Source organism: Labeo rohita, chromosome 9 (assembly GCF_022985175.1).
Source record: "Labeo rohita strain BAU-BD-2019 chromosome 9, IGBB_LRoh.1.0, whole genome shotgun sequence".
Classification (NCBI taxonomy): Eukaryota; Metazoa; Chordata; class Actinopteri; order Cypriniformes; family Cyprinidae; genus Labeo; species Labeo rohita.
The window spans coordinates 18,024,869-18,037,500 of record NC_066877.1 but is presented as its reverse complement, the minus strand read 5'-3'; the positions used below and the strand labels follow the sequence as shown (position 1 = coordinate 18,037,500).

At 36.1% G+C, this 12,632-nt stretch overlaps 1 long non-coding RNA gene across 1 annotated transcript in view; it reads right to left on the bottom strand.

The window, feature by feature from the left end:
• Positions 1–12,632, bottom strand: part of LOC127171203 (uncharacterized) — a 131,840-nt gene that overhangs the window by 78,983 nt on the left and 40,225 nt on the right. Inside the window, exon 3 of the long non-coding RNA XR_007828476.1 lies at positions 845–909. This is a non-coding gene — a long non-coding RNA (uncharacterized LOC127171203). The remainder of the gene's footprint in view (positions 1–844; positions 910–12,632) is intronic.

Here is a 12,632-nt window from a genome sequence, read left to right as displayed (position 1 = left end):
TGTCACGGTACATTTTACGCAAAAATGTTAGTATATAAACGGTAACACTTCAATAAGGTGTCATTTGTTAACATTACTTAATGTATTAACTAACAAGTTGTTAGTTAATAAAAACACAGCCAATAATTTTTGGTTTATGTTAGTTCACAGTGCATTAACTAACGTTGACAAATGTAACTTGTAATTTTAATAATGCATTAGTAAATGCTGAAATTAACATTATCTAAGATTAATAAATACTGTAAGAGTATTGTTCATTCTTAGTTTGTTAACTTAAGTAGTTAACTAATGTTCACTAATGAACCTTATTGTAAAGTGTTCCCATATAAACTTATTCAAAATACACATTTCTTATACAAAATACCCAAATACGAAATTACATTTATACATCATTGCATATTTTGTAAATTTCCTAAAAAGTGGGAATTTTAGCCCTAATATACCCTAAATAATTTCACTCTTCTATTCATTTCCAACCAAGAACCAAAGTCGCACAGTATTTGTGTCTCACATGCTGCTGCAGAGCTTAAAAATCTGAAATCCCAAAAGGCTGTCGCGGGTGTTAATAGATTCCTGTATGTACAGCATCTTTTCAAGAACAGGTTGAATCCTGCATACGATTTTCAATTAAAACCGACTGCAATGAACTCCAAATTGAGATGTGTTTCATCAACACCTTTTGATGTGTTTGTGAGCGTGCGTTTAAACTGAATTAGAAAGCGTGAGATGAGGAGATGATCGTGGTCGTGTTCAGCATGTTGAAGGTGAGAGGAATCAGATGGTGTGAAGGAGAGAGATAGCGAGATCAAAGTGAGGTGCAGAAAATAAATAAAGGAGGTCTCACCTCCTTACACGGCCCTCACATCGCCGAAAGAGTCTGTTCAGTCTCTTTTCCTTTGTTTGAAAGGTCTGTGGAAAGAAGAAAGAGTAAAATGAAGTTTGCAAAAAAAGCTTTAACACACAAATGAACAAATCTATGAATCATCAAAGATTAAAAAAAACATCAAAACAAGCCAATTTGCTAACAGTAATAGTAAGCTACTTTTATTTTTTTTTTCTAGTTTGTTTTTATTATTATTGCTTTTTTATTCTTTTATTTTTCAGAGTAATTAGCCTTACATAAAACATCTGAGACAAATGTGTGTAAATAATTTCCCCCTCACATTCCTCTTCCGTTCACCCCTGGGCAATGAAGACCAGATTTTCCTATAAAAGCTTGTACACAGCCTTGGAAGACAATGTCGCCAAGATATAAACGATCAAATAATGCGTGGAGAAGCATCAGAAATGGACACATAGTCCTCTGGGTGTGCTGACAGGAAGCGTTTAACAGCCGTGATGGGACATTTCTTTGATGTCCCTCCAACTAGTGTCATTTTTACAATTGAGATCATAAGAAGCAAGTAAGTTATGGGTGGGCAGCAGCTGGATCAGAGAGTGTGTGTGTATGTGTGTTTGCTCCTTTGAAATGCAGAGGGTTGAAGGACATTTAAACTCCAATTACAGAGTGCCAGAACAGGTCAATTTTACCCAGTATGACAGCCAGATCAATTACCTCATTAATACACACACACACGCACACGCACACAGAGGTCTATCCAGGTAAGTAACAAGAAAAAGATCAAGGCTGAAAAATGTCATTATGCTCAGTAGTTTCACTACTTCATCAAATATAAATAAATAAATAAACAAAAAAATATGCAACATCAAAGCAAATGTTCTTTTAATGAAAAAGCCTCACATAATAAGGGAAAAGCCACTAAAATAAGATCTAGGCATATGAAAATCAATACTAAACACATAAAAAGGATTTTAACATTGATATAAAATTAGATAAACTTTAACTTAATAAACCTGAAGTAAGATGGAAGTGCTAATGCATGCATTTTTAATATTATAGGAAAATGAACTTGCCATCTCTGGGTCTTTTTTATATTTAGTTTTTATAGTTTTGTATAACTACATTATAGTTAACATGAACTAAGAATGAGCAGTACTTCAACAGCATTTACTAATCTTTACTAATGCATTATTAAAACCACAAGTTGTGTTAACATTAGTTAATGCACTGTGAACTAACATGAACAAACAATGAATAACTGTATTTTAAACTAACATTAACAAAGATATTTTTAATGAAATCCGAGACCCTCCATAGAGAGCAATGTAACTGGAATGTTCCCAGATCCAAAAAGGTAGTAAAGACATTGTTAAAATAGTCCATCTGACATGAGTGGTTCAACCATAATTTTTTGAAGCTACAAGAATAATTTTTGTGTGCAAAGTCGTGTTACTCTCGATAATAGTGGAGGATGGTGATGATTGTTGAATAAAGTTGTTATTTTGGTTTTCTTTCTGCACAAAAATGTATTCTCGTAGCTTCGTAAAATTACGGTTGAACCACTGATGTCACATGGACTATTTAAACAATTTTCTTTCTACATTTTTGGATCTGGGAACATTTCAGTTACATTGCTGTCTATGGAGGCTCTCGTATTTCATCAAAAATATCTTAATTTGTGTTCCGAAGAGTTTGGAATGACATGAGGGTGAGTAATTAATGACAGAATTGTCATTTTTTTGGGTGAAGTATTCTTTTAAGATCAAAGACCTCCACTGGATAAACTTTCTGCACATTTTTCCTTTGTACCCTTGAAACACAACAGTATACAAATAAAGAACAATAAAAAATCTAATTTAAGAGACATTTTCTGAGACAAAAAAGTTTTATTTTAAACTCCTGCCTCTTCTTGGGCGTTCTAGAGGAAGGTTCTGTTTATTTGTGTTTGGTTATTCGGCGTGAAGGGCCAGGATGCTCAAGTCTTGTGTGGGATCCACTTGATTGATGCACATATTTGGTGACTAAATACACAATAGTTTTCGGAGGTGAGCACAGAAACATGTGTCAGCTTTGAAAAATAAGAGCCTGTTTCTCTGCTATAAACAATTTGTTTGAATAATCCAGTTAAGTCAGCAGAATTCAGAAGGACTGTGGAATGGTACACAGTTACTAGCGTCACAGTCGCAACAGGGGTCAGGAATGACATTACTTACAAAATACATAAACTTTTTTTTTTTTTTTTTTTCAAGCCGCAGAGAATTCCAAAGTGAGAAGAAAAGGTTTGCATGCAGTCTCACTCTACTTTACCAACCTCACATGAACTCATGCTGCTTTCTCTCGCTTTCACTCTCTCTCTCTCTCTCTTTTTTAATACATGTGTGGTCCTGGTATTTTTCTCTACTCATAAAACAGGTTTATATCCTGCCAAAAATATTGCTCAACGCAATTAAACACAATAAAGATAATTGCACAATTGTGTTTCAAAGGATTCAAAGGAAAAATGTGTGAATGTGTTTTCAGTGATGATGAGAGATGAAAAAATTATATAAAGAGTAACAGAAGAAAACACTTTTATTTAACAATAACAAAACAATGCATTAACAATGCATTGCCATCTAAAGTTAAAAGTTTTTCAACAGCAAGATTTTAAAAGTTTTTTTAAGAAGTCTCTTTTGCTCACCAAGCCTGCATTTATTTGATCTAAAATACAACAAAAGCAGTAATATTGTGTAATGGCCAAATCCAGCGTTATGGATGTGACATATAAATGCTTAGAGAATGTATGTGTTACCAATATACCGAACCATCTGTTTATATTTTAATAAACTCTTATTTGATAGAGTCTAAACATTAGAAAAAATGCACAAGTCTATGCACAAGTTTTCTTTGTTAAAAAAGGGAAATAATCAAATAAGGACACCGTTTTTGAGAGACAACATACTACATTTGTAGGATTTCTGCAAATTAAAATGCACAAACCAGACGCAATAATACGTAACAAACAGAGAAGCGATGGCTCTTCACAGAACATATAATTGTTACTTAATTTTGATATGTCTATTTATGAGGAATATGTACTGTTATTGATGTGACAAGCCTGAAAATAGCACTTACCAGACTATGGAAAATCATGAAAATCATGGAAAATCAAAAAAAAATGCTTTAAAAAGAGGGACCTCACCTTTGGTTAAAACTTTATTTTTACCTTTGCATGGAATAACCCTAATATTTTTTTTTAATTATTTTAAAAATGTAATTTATTCCTCCAAGCTAAATTTTTTAGCATTATTATTCCAGTCTTCAGTGTCACATGATTCTTCAGAAATCATTCTAATATGCTGATTTGCTGTTCAAGAAACTATTTCAGATAAATGCTGTTTTTCTGAACTTTGTATTCATCAAAGAAACCTTAGAAAAATCTACTCAGCTGTTTTCAATGTAATAATAATAATAAATGTTTTTGAGTAGCAAATCAGAATATTAGAATGATTTCTGAAGGATCATGTGACTGGAGTAATGATGCTACAATTCCGCTTTGAAATCACAGGAATAAAATATTTTAAAATATATTCACTTGGAAAGCACATGGTTACTTTAAATAGTAAACATATTTCAAAATGTTACTATTTTGCAAAATATTTCAAAGTTTTACTGTAATAAATAATAAATGCAGGCTTGGTGAGCAGAAGAGTTCAAAAACTTTTGACTGGTAGTGTGTATATATTTAAAGTTTTAGAAGAGCATATAATGCAAGCTCAAAATACTGAATAATATCAAGTGAAATGCAACTTTGAACATTTAGTTTAAAGCTACAGTCTGCTTTTCCTCCCTTGTAGTGTTCATCAGAACTTAAACTGTTTGTACCAGAAGCTCTGCAATATGAAACAGATGGCACTATTAGAGCATTATCATATTTCTAAATGAAAATGAAGAGCAGGTTTATTGGAGGGGCTCTGTCAGGCTTTGGCTGAGTTCGAGCTGTTGATTGCAGTGATAACAGGACAGAGAATAGAGCGGAGCTTGCAAAGTAAACCGCAAGCTTGTGCCAGCGCACTGTTGCTGTCCTGAGAAACCCCATTTCTCAATTTTGGGCAAATTATATTGCATTTATTTCTCTGTTTTGCATTTTACTGGAGTCAAAAAACCCTAAGAATAAAACGTTACATCAAACACTTCATTCTGTGCCTGCCAAAATGAGTGTACAATGTCCTTTTTGTGTTTCCATTCACATTTTAAGCAGTTAATCTTGTTGATATAATAATTAACATTGCTTATTGTAGTTATAGCTGAATTTTCATCAGCCATTATTACTCCAGCTTTCAGTGTCACAAGATCCTTCAGAAATCAGTCTAATATGCTGATTAGATGCTCAAGTAACATTTCTTAATATTATCGATGTCGAAAAGAGTTTATGATATTTTTGACGAATACACATTTCAAAAGAACAGCATTTATTATTAAAATTTTATAGATTATTCTCAAAGCTTGAATTTTACAAATGTTACACACCCTCAAATAATGAATTATTATCCAAAATAATCTCAAAATGAACTTTGTGAAGTTTGACTGCAGAGTTGCCAGCTGAGAGCCATGTGCTGTGCTGTTATAGAACTGCATTCAGATGACAATTATCTAGTATTTAGTTTGGGCAAGCAACACAACTGACAGCAAACAACAGCTGGCTTGAATAAAAGACAAAAGTAAACAAACAACATTTGTCTTCGTTTGCAACTTTGCAGCTACTCGTATGCTGGATTTCTCATAAGAGCTTTGCTGCTGGTGATCATGCTGAGATGGAATCGTGTCATGAGGCGACATTCTCTTCATAATGAACAGATTTGGATTAATGTCAGCCTTTGAGAGATGGCACATCTAAATGTCAGAGCCAAATTACCTGTTGCTAACAGATGTGTACTGTCCGAAGTGAGCCCAGATGTTTGTTGAGGACATTGCAGTGATAAAATCGATATGTTTGAATTTCTATATATTTTAAGTTCTAAAGCAAATCAGATTAAGATGATTGCTGCGCAGTTGATAATGTGTTTTGAATCTCAAGATTTGCTGAGAACTTGGACAAATGTTGATTCAGTTAAAGGGGTCATAAACTGCCTTTTTTTTTTGGTTTTTGTTTTATTTTGTACTGTTCTCTGATGTCCATTTAATGTTATTAAGATTTTTACATCAAAAAACATCATAATTAAGAATAAGCAATTTTCTGTCCTATTTTAACCCCCCCTCATCAGAACGCTTTGTTTGAATAGGCATGGCAAATTGCTCCTTATAGATAGATACTGCTGTAATTTAGGTAAAAAAATGCATAAATAACTCATTGCACATCAAATTATCTGTAAGAAGAGAAAGCAATGGTGACTATGTAATGAAAACAGTTACTCACACTTGTATGGTGCAACATTACTGTTGGATCCAATATAGTTGGCACAGCATCATCTTTTAGTTTGAATCTTTCTGAAAATCGTGCATCAAACTGAGCCTTGTTTGTAAACGAATCTGTGGTAGAATTATATGAACAAATGACCAAATTCTGACATGGTCTGAAATTTCATTAAAAATAAACGTTGGGATCGGAAGGAAGGCAACGCAAACACTGTTTTTCCACAACTTGGCACTGCACAGTATCTTGTTGTCTTCTGAGCGATCTTTATTGTTTGGTTTCTGAGTAGACCTGTACTTTCACCTCTCTCGTAAACACTACATGCACAAATCGGTGGGCGGGGCTAAACAGGCAGTGATGTCGATCTTCTTCTGCGGAGGCAGTGCTTATGTACATAGAGTAGAACATTCCAAAAGCTGTCGTTTTGGCAGACTGGCTTCAATATAAGCTGTATTTTAAACTAAAAACGAAGTTTTGAGTTCTGAAAAATACAGTATGTTTTTATAGTACAATGACCTCTTATATGTCAAAAAATCAAGGGAATTTTGGTTTCTCAGTTCATGACGTCTTTAATGTAAGTCTATTAGGTTTTTCGTTCAAGCATCCATCATGTGAAAATCGTATGAATGCCTAGAAAAGTAATAGCCCACTTCTCTTATATAAACCTGCAAGCACCTAACCTAAGTATAATAAGGAATAGTGATAGTGATGCTGGCCTTTGCAAAACCACTAATGATATTTTTGCTGGAAGGAGGAGGAAGTGAAGCATGTCGTTTATGGTGAGACCTGCGGGTCAGACCTTTCGGCGTGTGCAGGTTGTTAGTGATAAGACAGGCTGTTTGTAGTAGCCGGTGTATTTTTCCGGTGCTACATCTCAGCAGACTCCTGAAACACCTGAAAAATGGTTTGTGAAGGCCAGTGGCAGAGCTGGAGTCCAGTAATGAACAATTACCCACATCCTCTCCACACCCTCACTGCTCCTTTAGCCACCAGCACAACAGGACACGCATCACACGTAATAGCATCACTTCCCCTACAGCAGAGAAATACTAGCTGCATCTCATTTGGAAGGATGCGTCCTCCGGAGGTCGCATTTGAAGGCTGCACACATCATTAAGAATGTCTTACTTAAGAAAAGTAACCATAATAAATAAATTTACAGTTATTACTTGTGAGGTGTAAAATACTATAATTTATCTTTTACTTTGCAATTTAACGGTTACTTTTTTAAAATGAGACTTCCCCGATGACGTAAGCAGCCTTCAAATGCAACGTCCAGAGGACACAGCCTTCCAAATGAGACGAGATCTGCAGCTGTCAGCTATTCATCCGTTTGTCTATCTATCCATATGTCCATCCATCCATCCATCATTCTGTATGTCCATCCAACCATCTGTATGTCCATCCTGTCCATCCATCCATCTGTTTATCTGTCTGTGTGTGTCTGTCTGTCTATATCTATATGTCTGTCCATCTTTCTATCTATCCGTCCATTCATCCTTCTTATTATCTATCCGTCCATCCATTCATCCACCCATCCATCTTTCTATCTAACTGTCCATCTGTCCATCCATCCGTATGTCTATCCATTATCCATCTATCTATATGTATGTCCATCCATCCATCTGTATGTCCATCCTGTCTGTCTGACTGTCTTCATCCACCATATTATCTATCCGTATATCTGTCCATCCGTCCATCCATCTATCCATCTATCTATCTATCTATCTATCTATCTATCTGTCTATTCATTCATCTTATTATCTAACCGTCCATCTGTCCATCCATCCATTCATCTACCCTTCATCCATCTGTATGTCTATCCATCATCCATCTATCAATATGTATGTCCATCCATCCATCCAGACAACATTCTGTCTGTCTGTCTTCATCTGCTTTATCTATCTGTCCATAATCCATCTATATATCCAAACATTTATCCGTCTATCTATGTCATATTATCTAGCCATCTAGTTCATCCATCCATATGTCTATCTATCTATCTATCTATCTATCTATCTATCTATCTATCTCTTTGTCCATCTGTCCATCTATCTAATTTTTGAACAAGGGAAAAGCTGTATCAAACATCCATGGAACAAATTTAGGCTACAGTATATTATTTTATCAGGGTTTACCCAGGGTGCTCACTGTGCAGTTTTTTCTATCCTTTATGATTGTTCTTGTCAGATTGTGTTATATGACCCCAGCGAGATCATTGGGTAAAAGCCAAGGCAGACATCAACAATCTTTAATGTCAGACAGTACGATATACATCTTCACACAGACTTTGGTCATGATTGACTGACTCTGCATTTTATCATCAATTGTGCCACATTCCGACTCGCTGACATGAAAAACTGAAATGGTACCGCAAAAACTCAAGCAAGCTCCTGCATTAATATAAAGAATACTGAAGTCTGTCATGGCTGATGAAAGAGCGAATTTATGCTCATTCTTCAGTGTGAACTCAATGTAATTATGATCACAACACAAACGGAATAAGATCATTTTTAATCATCAATTGCTGTTTTCCTATTGGTTCCTCATTAGATGGCCATCCAATAAGAATTAACACTGCACGCCTACAATACCTGAATTTTTGTCGCACACAGCAAAACTGTGGCAACTTTAGTATTAAAAATAAAGGTTAATTCAAACAGAACATGGCTGCTACAGTAATCAAAACTCCCATCAGTAATGAAACTCAGAAACCTCGGAAAACAGATTTCACCATCAAGACGACGCGACAACTAAATAATGGGCACTAATCTCCCCCGGCTGCCCTCTGCCCTCCCACACTCCCAATCTCTTTTTCATCAAGTCCCCACTCATTCTCGCGCTCTGTCTGTTTTTACGAGGTGTAACCATTCTCAGTTTTACAGTAATGGTGGGGCTCATTATCCCTCCATTTCATAATCCCTGCATGTGTGACTCTCTCGTTCTCTCGCCGAGGTGCCTTTTAAAGGCGTGCCACCCTTACCAAGCGCTCTGGAAATAAGATGTTTTGGCCATTAACTTTTATCCCTTGACTGGGTGAGCCATTTACAAGAGAATGCCAGAACTCAATCATAAAAAAAATCTCAAAGATGCAGAAATGGTGACAAGTAAAATGAATAAGCGAATGAAGAAGTGAACAGCGATATTATTAGAGAAGCTTTTAAGTCAAATCATCTGATGCCAAAGTGTTTAAAGTGTACGTGTTTGTGCACCAGTCAAAGGAATTGTTCAATGGCCTTGTCTCTTTTTTTCTAATTAAGTGTTTCCTTTGAGACAAACCAGAACTGTGTCGTGTGCGACAAAACATCTTATAAAGCAATATTCACTGCATTATGCTGGTAAATCAGACAGAGAAATGAACAGATAAAAATAAATGGAACTGTGGAATGGACTATTTTAGGTCATGTAGACCTTGTTCTTATGGGTTAGCAGGGATTACTTCCACAATTGATGGTTGAGTAATGGTGGCCATTAAAAACGTTAAACTGAAAGCCACAGCAGGGTACTTACTAGTTGCATATTACGTCTGGTGCATTGTGGGTAACTTGGCCATCCTTTGGGATTTGGGTGAGAAATCATTGCGTCAAAGCAATATGTGCGGCTGTGAACCCTGTAATTTAGAGCCGCTGATTGTATGTGTGAGTGAGTGTGTAGTTGTGTGTCTGCTACAATGTACAGCATTATACAACAATATACATATAACTACAGCTGTTTTTAATATTGATAAATATTACAGGATCAGTGTTGTTTTCAATATCCTGCATTTTATACTTCGTATATGCAAAAGTATCTAGTCCTGATGTAAACGATCTTCTGGACATGACATAGTTGTAATTTCTATTCTGTTTATTTTTATTGACTACTGGGTATACTGCATTACTTTGTTCTTATTTGGCTCATTGATATTTATCCAACTCCTCCAACTCCCTAATAACTAACACTTTGGCTTGTTCTGACATTCCATTCAGCTTAATAAATATTTTACATTTTGTAGTCCATGTAGATTGTATTTTTTGCCTTTCTGGCAATGTCAGCGTTTTTCTTAGTCAAATGTTCATTCAAATACACATCCGTGCCCTTCAATCATCTTCCCTGTTTCAACAACTCAGTTTTATGCTTCCTGTTAGCAAAGCAAACGATTATGGCTTGTTTATCCGTTTTAAATCTCAATAGGAGTGAATGACATGCCTCAGTGTTGCTCCTGTCCAACTCAATCCCCTTTGAGTTTAGGAATGCCGTCACCTTTTGCTCCACCGATGTTTCGTCCTGCTCATTCTTCACCTCTTCATTCACCGCCCGGGCATATGAACGTGGTTTTATCTCCAAACCAGTGACTATTATATCATTCATTGTGGTATATTGTTCCAGATCCGCTTGTCCTTCTCAAAGGCTTTCACTTCCTCCACCAGGCTCATTATGGTCTTCTGCTGTTGTCTAACAGCGGAAACCTCCTCCGTCAGCATATCAAGCGATCGCTTAATGTCATCATCCTCGTTGGCCTGTGTGTGAAGCTTTTTGGGGGGGCATAGTGTCTCGTTATCTTGACTAGACTATATACATGTATATATAAACTGCTATTTTTTAACACATAGTAACATGCAGTTATATAGAGCTCCAGCGCACGCTACTAACCATACTGACAGTATTTTGGACCACTGCCGGGATAATTACTGAACGCATTTGTGCTGAAATTGATTCATCGATGGTCGATAAGCTTAATTGATTATATTATTAACATTCCCAGTCATTTCAAATGCAAGCGCTGTAAACCATTAGTGGAGGTCAATTACAATTTTGATTATCTGCTTTATAGATTGGGAAGAATACGTCAACCAAATAAATTGCAAAGGCAGGGCAGTTATTACACATGGAGCCACACAAGGGATATTAGTTTGTGATCAGTCACACAATGAATGAAAGAGCTTTGGCATGCTAGCCTTCAGTGACTACAGAAATGTTTTATCCATCTATCCATTAACCTCATTTTCTTGACTCATGACTTGATGAGGCTGTTGTTATAATACATTTACATAAAACTGGATTTAAAAAATTTCATTATGCTAACTGAACATGCAAGCTCATGTGATGAAATCATATGATAAACCTACTCAGGTCATGTGACAACAAGCATACTACAATTTAAAACGCTTAGCGTCAAAAACTGCCTGTTGTTTCACTCCCAAAACAAGATATATACGGTATACAGTTTATACTTCAGTAAGCTTATGTTATTCTGTACTTTTTTGGATTGATTTGACAGTTAAGCCACTATTAATCCAACAATCAGCAACATAAGGGAGAGCTAATTTCTCTTGCTCTAAGGCATGTTCATGCATACCTGTTAACACTATTCATCTTTCTTCCGGGAGGAACAGCTGTGGATCATTCAGGTGACAACACAGTATTAAGAATCAAGTGTATGTAAACTTTTGAACGGGGTCATTTTTTAGAAATTCAACTATTATTTTCTCTTGTGGACTATATGTAAACATTATGTATGTGAAATGTCTTATTCAGGTCAGTACTGAATAAAAAATAACATGCATTTTGTATGTTCCCTCTTATTTTGGTAAAATAACTCACATTTTGCAGATTCTGCAAGGTGTATGTAAACTTTTGACCTTGACTGTACATAAATAAATACATAAATATAAACTAATATTAAAAGACAGAAAATTTAAATAAATTAATTAGCTGTCATCTATCTGCTTGAAGTTATAATCCCTGACATGTAAACACAGTCATCACACTGTACTGATTAATGAGTATTATTCCTCTTCTGACCACTGCTATTGTTCCAGCAAGTAAGTCTCTTAAAACCCAGAGCTGTTCTGAGGGTAGTAAAACACGTTCCAAATGTCTCAGCTGTGAAACGTTTCCACCCACTGTGGCAAATGAGAAATGACTGCGGTGGCACTCCCATGGATTAAAATAAAAACGCAGTGGGTCACCCCTCATCCTTTCCTAACGAGTCTCTGAAGAAATCCGTTTCTCTGAGAAGCGTCCATGAAAAAGAGAAAACAATGAGGATCACTCAGCCAAGCCTGTCGCTAGACACGCATCACACACCGACACGTACATCAGATAAACATCAACCTGCTTTAACCGACGTGTTTGCCGCCACACACATGCCCGCACATAAATTTGAGGACATATCATCGTTCCCTAGAACCCATCAAAGCAATTCTTTCTAGCCTCAGGACAAAGCCCTGCCGGTTCTGTCTTGATCCCTTTGAACTCAATTTAAAAGTAAATATGCTGTTCTCCTGCGGTGTGTCAACGCACCAGACGCACCGTAACGGTACCCTCACATACTTACCAGTACACCTCAGTAGTTTCCCCATACAGTACAGCTAGTGTGTGTGTAATGAGTGAGGGAGAAAGTAAGGAGAAGGGAGA